The 8,808-nt window shown below is 40.6% G+C and overlaps 1 protein-coding gene across 10 annotated transcripts in view; it reads left to right on the top strand.

The window, feature by feature from the left end:
- Window positions 1-8,808, top strand: part of KLHL3 (kelch like family member 3) — a 282,390-nt gene that overhangs the window by 85,341 nt on the left and 188,241 nt on the right. The gene's annotated exons all lie outside the window — the stretch shown is intronic.

The raw sequence follows: 8,808 nt of genomic DNA, 5'->3' as shown, positions 1-8,808 counted from the left end.
TAGTTTTCCACTGTGTATGTAAACCACAATTTCTTTATCCATTCATCAGTTGATGGACATTTGGGCTCTTTCCATAATTTGGCTATTATTGAAAGCGCTGCTATAAACTTTGGGGTACAAGTGCCCCTATGCATCAGCACTCCTGTATCCCTTGGGTAAATTCTTAGCTGTGCTATTGCTGGGTCATAGGGTAGATGTATTTTTAATTTTTTGAGGAATCTCCACACTGTTTTCCAGAGTGGCTGCACCAATTTGCATTCCCACCACCAGTGCAAGAGGGTTCCCGTTTCTCCACATCCTCTCCAGCATCTGTAGAATCCTGATTTGTTCATTTTAGCCACTCTGACTGGCGTGAGGTGATATCTCAGTGTGGTTTTGATTTGTATTTCCCTGATGAGGAGTGATGTTGAGCACCTTTTCATGTCCCTGTTGGCCATCTGGATGTCTTCTTTAGAGAAGTGTCTATTCATGTTTTCTGCCCATTTCTTCACTGGATTATTTGTTTTTCGGATGTGGAGTTTGGTGAGTTCTTTATAGATTTTGGATACTAGCCCTTTATCTGATATGTCACTTACAGCAATGGATAGATCATCTAGACACAGGATCAAAAAAGAAACAAGGGCTCTGAATGATACATTGGATCAGATGGACTTGACAGATAGATATATTTAGAACTCTGCATCCCAAAGCAACAGAATATACTTTCTTCTCGAGTGCACATGGAACATTCTCCAAGATAGATCACATACTGGGTCACAAAACAGCCCTTCATAAGTATACAGGAATTGAGATCATACCATGCATACTTTCAGACCACAATGCTATGAAACTTGAAATCAACCACAGGAAAAAGTCTGGAAAACCTCCAAAAGCATGGAGATTAAAGAACACCCTACTAAAGAATGAATGGGTCAACCAGGCAATTAGAGAAGAAATTAAAAAATATATGGAAACAAATGAAAATGAAAATACAACAATCCAAATGCTTTGGGATGCAGCAAAGGCAGTCCTGAGAGGAAAATACATTGCAATCCAGGCGTATCTCAAGAAACAAAAATCCCGGGGGCGCCTGGGTGGCGCAGTCGGTTAAGCGTCCGACTTCAGCCAGGTCACGATCTCGCGGTCCGTGAGTTCGAGCCCCGCGTCAGGCTCTGGGCTGATGGCTCAGAGCCTGGAGCCTGTTTCCGATTCTGTGTCTCCCTCTCTCTGCCCCTCCCCCGTTCATGCTCTTTCTCTCTCTGTCCCAAAAATAAATAAATGTTGAAAAAAAAATTAAAAAAAAAAAAAGAAACAAAAATCCCCAATACAAAATCTAACAACACACCTAAAGGAAATAGAAGCAGAACAGTAAAGACACCCCAAACCCAGCAGAAGAAGAGAAACAATAAAGATCAGAGAAGAAATAAACAATATAGAAACTAGAAAAACAGTAGAACAGATCGATAAAACCGAAGAGTTGTTTTTTTTGAAAAAATAAACAAAATTGATAAACCTCTAGCCAGGCTTCTCAAAAAGAAAAGGGAGAGGACCCAAAAAGATAAAATCATGAATGGAAATGGAATTATCACAACCAATCCCTCGGAAACACAAGCAATTATCAGGGAATACCATGAAAAATCACCTGCCAACAAACTGGACAACCTGGAAGAAATGTGAAATTGCTTTAAAGCTTCCTGCCTGGAGGCTGTAAGTAGCTTGAGGTCATTAACCTGGTTTCATTTGCTTCTGCCTCTCTTGTATATGTCATAGCTCTTGGTACAGGGTAGGTGCTTAGTAAAGTTTGCTGACTTGAATTGGAGTAAATACTCTGTGTTCCTTACAAACATTTTTTTTACAGCTTTATTGCAATAGATCAATATATGATAAACTGCACATTTTAAAGTGTATAATTTGATAAGTTTTGACATTTGTGTACACTTGTGAAGCCATTACCACAATCAAGATAATTAACATATCTGTTACTCCCAAAAGTTTTCTCATGTCTCCATTGTAATACCTCTCTTATACCTTCCTACCCCTGTCTTCAGACAACCACTGATTTGCTGTCACTGTAGATTAATTTGTATTCTCTAGAATTCTGTATAAATGATATATGCAGTATGTATCTCATTTTCTTGGTGGGGGGGGTATCTGCCTTTTTTCACTCAGTGTAATAATAATTATTGTCATTATTTTTGTATTTTATTTATTTTTTAAAGTTTTTTTTTTGAGACAGAGAGAGAGAGAGAGAGGGAGAGAGAGAATGGGGGAGGGGAAAAAGAGGGGGACATAGGATCCAAAGTTGGCTCCATGCTGACAGCAGAGAGCCTGATGTGGGGCTCGAACTCATGAACCACAAGATCATGACCTGAGCTGAAGTTGGATGCTTAACTGACTGAGTCACCCAGGCACTCCACTCAGCATAATTATTTTGAGATTCATCCATATTGTAGTCTGTATCAATAGCTCATTCCTTTTCATTCCTGAGTAGTATTCCATTATAAAAATATACCATGGTTTATTCGTTCATCTGTTGTTGGACCTTAGATTGCTCTGGTTTTTGGCTATTACACATAAAGCTATTATGAACATTCATGTATAAGTCTTCATATGGGTAATATGCTTTTATTTCTAGTAGGTGAACACCTAGGAGTAGAATATTGGATCAAATGGTAGGTGTCTGTTTAACTTCTAAGAACATGTCAAATTGTTTTGTAAAGTAGTTGTTATCATTTCAGATCCCACCAGCGCTTATGAAGTTTCACTTCCTCTACATCCTCATCCTCACCAACTCTTGGTGTATGTCAGTCTTTTATTTTGACAAAGACCATTTTATCAGTTTGTTCTTTAAAGGACAGTACCTTTGGTGTTGTATTTGAGAAATCTTTGGGTAGCTCAAGGTTGTAGTGTTTTTTACCCTGTGTTTCCTTCTGTAACTTTATAACTTTAAATTTTACATATAGGTTTGTGATCCATTTGAGTTTTTATATTGTATGAGATATGAAAAAAAATCACCTTTTTTGGCATATGAATATTCAGTAGTTTTAGCCATTTGTTGAAGAATACTTTGTATATAATTTTCAGATGAAAAACATCTCTATTAGCTCAGATCATTCCATTTTGCCAATAAGAAAACTGGCTTGGAGAAGTGAAGTGACTTGCTCAAGGGCCACATAGCTCATTTGTGTAGATCCAGGCCTCAAACTCATGTCTTCCAATTACCATTCCATTCGTTTGTTCACTAAGTTTTCTTTTTGTTTTACCCTTTCAAGTACCTTGTTCTTGAGTATTATCATTCTGCCTAATCTTTTAAACATTTTATTTATTTATTTATTTTGAGAGAGAGAGAGTGTGAAAGCAGAGAAGGAACACAGAGGGAGAGGGAAATAGAGAATCCCAAGCAGTCTTCATGCTGAGTGGAGCCGCTTAACTGACTTAGCCACGTAGCTGCTCCTGCCTAGTTTTTAGAAGGGAGAACTGAGGCCTAAAACAGGACCATCACTTTAGAGACCATATTGTGAAGGTTCTTACCTCTTGAACCTCATCCTCTATTATTCTCCCCTCACTCCTGCTGCTTCAGTCTCCCCACTCTTCCTTGAATCCACCAGGAGCACTCCTGCCTCAGGGCCCTTGAACTTGCTGTACCCTCTCCCTAGACTCTCTTCTCTTAGCTATCCTCATGTCTTGTTTCCTTATCTCCTTCAAGTCTTGGCTCACATGTCACCTCGGGAAAACCTACCTGAACCACACATTTAAAATTGCAAGCCCTTGGGGTGCCTGGGTGGCTCAGTCATTTCAGTGTCCAATTTCAGCTCAGGTCATGATCTCGTGGTTCATGTGCTGGAGCCCCACATTGGGCTTGCTGCTGTCGGTGCAGAGCCCACTTCAGATCCTCTGCCCCTGCCCTGCTTGCACTCTCTCAAAAAATAAATAAGCATTAAATAAAATTGCAGCTTCCCCCAAGCACCCACATCCCTTTTCCCCACAGTATTGTCTAGTCAGGTTGTGAAGTCACGTTGTGAAGTCAGGTTGTGAAGTCAGGGGTGACAGGAGATTTCTAGTCAAAATGACACCAAGGCTGTGGCTGAGTGAAGGTGGAGAGTATTTTTCTACCTGATGAGGATTGAGGAAGGATGCTGAAAGCAGTTTGAAATCATCTGATTTTTTGTTTTTCAGCTATCATCTTTAAGAACTTAGAGTTTTCCATAGATTTTTAGCCTAACTCTGAGATCTGTGGGCTGGATCTGACACATGTAAATTTATAAAAGAGCAGTCTCCTCAGGGCTTATACTGGTGTCAGAGATTTTAATATTGCCACTATTTCTGTAGTCCCTTCTTTGGCCAGGCACTGTACATACATTATCTTCAGTTCTTACAACAGTCCTGCAAGGCAGGGATTACTCCCTGTCTTATGTATGTACAAGCAATATCATCAAGTAACTACTCGAACATGGGGGTGAATAAGGAAGGCTACTCCAGTGTCCTCTCCACAGTTCTTCCAGGAAGGAGGACAGCAGCATTCCTTTTCTGTAGATGGCAGAACTGAGGCACAGAGGGCTTAAGCGACATGTTTAGGGCTACAAAATAAGTCTGTGGAAGAATTGAGATCAAAGTATCAGGACTCCTGGCTCCCAGGTACATTGTTTTGCAATCCATGTCCCACCAACACCAAAGGCAATTTTATTGTAGATCTCAATGTATGAACAAATGGATGCTACTTGGGGCCTCTTAGAGGGGTGAGTAAACATCTGAGATCTGTGAGCTCTTTCCCCTCAGTTACTCTGTGAAGGAATTGAGTTCCTCTACACAATACTGTAGGCCTAGTGTCCAATGAACTATTGACTTGGAAGATACATCTCACACTCATTCTAGCAAGCTAGATGCCTAGTGTTTTTGTGAGGCTCCAAAATTAGACATAGTATCTGTTTCTGAGAGCTCCTGGTTGAAGCTCTTCCAGGAGCAACTCTGAAATCTTGGATTTGTACCTCTTTTCTCAGTTCCCTGAAATCAGAGAGGAGGGGTTTTCTTCAGAAGACTTATGGGTAAGGAAGTTTTGTCTGAAAATTGTCATGAAGTGTTCCACCATCATAGCAGGCATTCTTTAGCTTATACCTGCCTTTCTGTAGGAGCCAGTGATGCCACTGCCAGCGTTCTTCATCATTTTGGGGTGCCTGGGAGCATGCTTATTCTCCATAGTAAGATGAATGGATACCATTTGGACACTCATTTCCCCTGGAAGATTTTCACCTGAGTAGAGTGGCATGGCCTAATGGTATAGCAGACAGAGCTGTCGGTCGGTAACAGGGATGCTAGGCTTCAGCTACAGCTTTGAAAATTTCCCCATTTGTATAGTCTTTGTCATTGATCATGTACCTGCAGATTTCCTAGGAGACCTAGGGAACTAGATTGTGATGAAAAGGCATAGTCACACTCTGCTTCTTTCTAAACACTCCACGATGTTGTAATTGTCTGGCTACTTAAAGTTCCCCCTCAGACAGTGCATTCCTCAAGAGCAAGGATATAGTTTTACTGATCTCTTCATCTCCAATGTCTAGCAGAGAGCTCGACAGGTACTTAGTAAGTGATAATTGAATGATGACTGAAGGAGGATGGGATTTTAGATAGATGAGGATTTACCCCTGTCTAACTTCAGGCAACTTGCTCAACTAATACTTCATTTGTAAACTGAAGTAAAATTATCTACCTACAAGAATGTTTTTAGGATGAAGTGAGTTAATGAGTAGAGGGACAAAATGAGTGACAGATGAACCTTTGGACTCTGTGATTCAGTAACACAGCTTAGAACACAGAATCACAGAATTACAAAGCAGTTACAGGCATAACCAGCCTCATCTTTGCCTGGCTAAATCCTAATCATCCTTTGGCTCTCAGTTTATTTCTTCCAGGAAGATTCTTTTATCTTCTTTCTGTCCCCATTCTCCCCAGTTTCTTCTACTCGTTGCTTTCATAATATTGTAGATATTGTACCTTCTTCTGTTATAGTACTTGTCAAAATTTACTTAAAAAAATTTTTTTTACATTTTTATTTATTTTTGATAGAGACCGTGAGTGGGGGAGAGGCAGGGAGAGAGGGAGACCCAGAATCCGAAGCAGGCTTCAGGCTCTGAGCTGTCAGCGCAGAGCCCGACATGGGGCTCGAACCCACAAACCACGAGATCATGACCTGAGCTGAAGTCGGATGCCCAACCGACTGAGCCACCCAGGCACCCTCAAAATTGACTTTTTGAAAAGAAGTATCATCTCTGAGAGACTGCCGTGAAGGCAGGGAATTAGGTCAATCTTGCTCACGATTATATTTATTCACATAGTAGAGCTTGTTAAGTACTTATTGAATGAATGATGTGTTTTGCAGATGAAGAATCTGAAGCTTAGGAAGGGTAAGTGATTTTTCCAAACACTAAAAAAAAATTTTAATGTTTATTTTTGAGAGAGAGAGAGAAAGAGAGAGCACACATGAATGGGGGAGGGGCAGAGAGAGAGAGAGAGAGAGAGAGAATATGAAGCAGGCTTTGTGCTATCAGCGCAAAGCCCGACATGAGGCTTGAATCAATGAACAGTGAGATCATGACCTGAGCCGAAGTCACTCAACCAACTGAGGCAGCCAGGTGCCCCTGATTTACCCAAACGTTAAGCTAGACCCTTGTCTCTTGATTTCTTGTACCACAGCTGCCTCATGGCCAGGCACTTTGGATTCGTAGGTTTTTTTGTTTTGTGTTTATTGATTTTTTTCAGTTTTAATCTTTTTCTCGCCCATTTTAAAAATTATACAAATAACACATGTTTCTAGTAGAATATTTAGAAAACATAGATATCAAATAGGAGAAAGGAAGGGAGATTAGAACACAAGATGAAATAAGGGAAAAAGAAGTAGAGATAGGTCACCAAAAAAATCCTGTCACCTGGGCATAAACACTATTAACATTTTGGAATATTTCCTTTCAGACATTTTTTTAGGTGCTACACACAAACGTGTGTACATGTGTGCACGCACACACCTTTGTATTTGTTTTTAAATTGAGAAACTTCACAGGAAGTAGAAAGGTGTAAAGCTTGAATTACCAGGAGACAGCTGTCTTGTAACAGTGTCCAGGAGTCAAGGACTCCTGTAGAAAACCAAAAGGCATCTTCTGGGATCCCAAGATGAGGAAGATCGTTGCCAAATCAGTAAGTCAATAACTTTTGTTTCTGGTTTTATGTTCTCTTAATGGAGAGGAAGAATTTGGCTCCCTGAAAAAGATGAAGTTCTGTCCTGCCTTTTATAGAGAGTCTGATTTTTCTTCTGATGGGGTCATAATGGGCCCCGCTCTTCTGGAACTGGTTGCTCTAGAAGCCTGGCTTTGGATTTCTTAAAGCTTTTTGCTCCAAGAACCTGTCAACTTAGTTAATTGGAAATTAATAGAGAAATCTCTTTCAATCCTAGGATCTGCCCAGTTAGCTGACTCTTACTGGCATAACTGTTACTGGCAAATAATGTTTGAGCCACAAATAAGTACACTTTGCCCTTGAGCCTCGCCTACAACCAAGGTGTGTTTGCTTTTGTCCTCTCGCCATTGCAGGTTTCCTGAGCCCTGGCTATTATATTTCAGATGGAATTTTGGCTTTCTGCTTCTTCAGTTACTGAGTCCAGGAAGTACAGGTCCCATATGCTATTCAGATCCACAACCCACTTCCAAGCAAAGATTTGTTATCCTCAGATTTATTCTGCATATCCAGCCTGCAAATATTAATTTATTCTCTACTTTGTGGAGATATTGTAGTTGGAGATGCTGTAGCCAGATGCTGTAGTTGACACTGGAGCTACTTGGGTGAATAACACCCAGTCCTCCTTGCCTTCAGGGAGCTCATGTCTTGTAGAGCAGGCACACATGTAAACAGACCTTCAGGGTTCTACATGGTAGGTATACATGGGGTGATATAAGAGCAGTGACTAGGGGATCCTAACAGCCCTGGGGGATCAGAGGAGGTTGTTAAGAAACATTTAAATGGAGTCCCAAAGGACTCAGGATTTTCTGGTTTATTGATAGTCCCATAATCTCTGTGTAATTAGGATTATATCTTTCTACTCTCATTGGACAATTAATAAAACATAGGCTTGAAAAACATTCAGGTATTCATTAAGTAAGTAATTACTGTCTAGCCGGCTTTTTAAGGAAATAATAACTTTTAGAATCTATATGTATTAAATGCTTTTCCCTTGCCTTGTCCTGTCCTAAATACTGAGGACGGTACTAGACTGCTGGTATAGAAGGAATAATGGATGTAGGTCAAGGTCTCTGAAAGTTCTCAGTCCAGTTAGAAGAACAGATTTAAAATAGAGAATCACAGGCAACAGCCGACAACCAGATATAAGATGGATGCGTTCCTGTCGCCAGCACCACACATCTTGTTGCTTCTCCAGCAGGGGAGGCACCAGCCCAGCTTCCAGGAGTTTGGTAATAGAAATAGGGGAAAGAGACCTGCCTTGCCTTCCCTGGGCCCCCTAGGAATATATGTCAGTTTTCATTCTCCAATTTATTGCATGAGCACATTTATTGCATAGATGACTTCAGGGAGAATTGTAAGAATTCCTGAGCACTTCAGTTTTGAAATCTTGCCCCTTCCCCTTAGTGGGGATACTTATTCTTCTCTTGCCCAGTATATTCTTATTTTGGGTATAGAAGTAAATTGAGAATTCCATTCTCACTGAGTCTGCCTTCACTTTTATTTAAAAAAATTTTAATGTTTATTTCTGAGACAGAGAGAGACAGAGCATGTGTGGGGGAGGAGCAGGGAGAGAGAGAGAGAGGGAGACAGAATCTGAAGCAGGCT

The sequence above is a fragment of the Felis catus genome, chromosome A1 (genome assembly GCF_018350175.1).
Source record: "Felis catus isolate Fca126 chromosome A1, F.catus_Fca126_mat1.0, whole genome shotgun sequence".
Classification (NCBI taxonomy): Eukaryota; Metazoa; Chordata; class Mammalia; order Carnivora; family Felidae; genus Felis; species Felis catus.
Note: the sequence above shows the minus strand (reverse complement) of the source record. Positions and strands in the feature narration are given on the sequence as shown.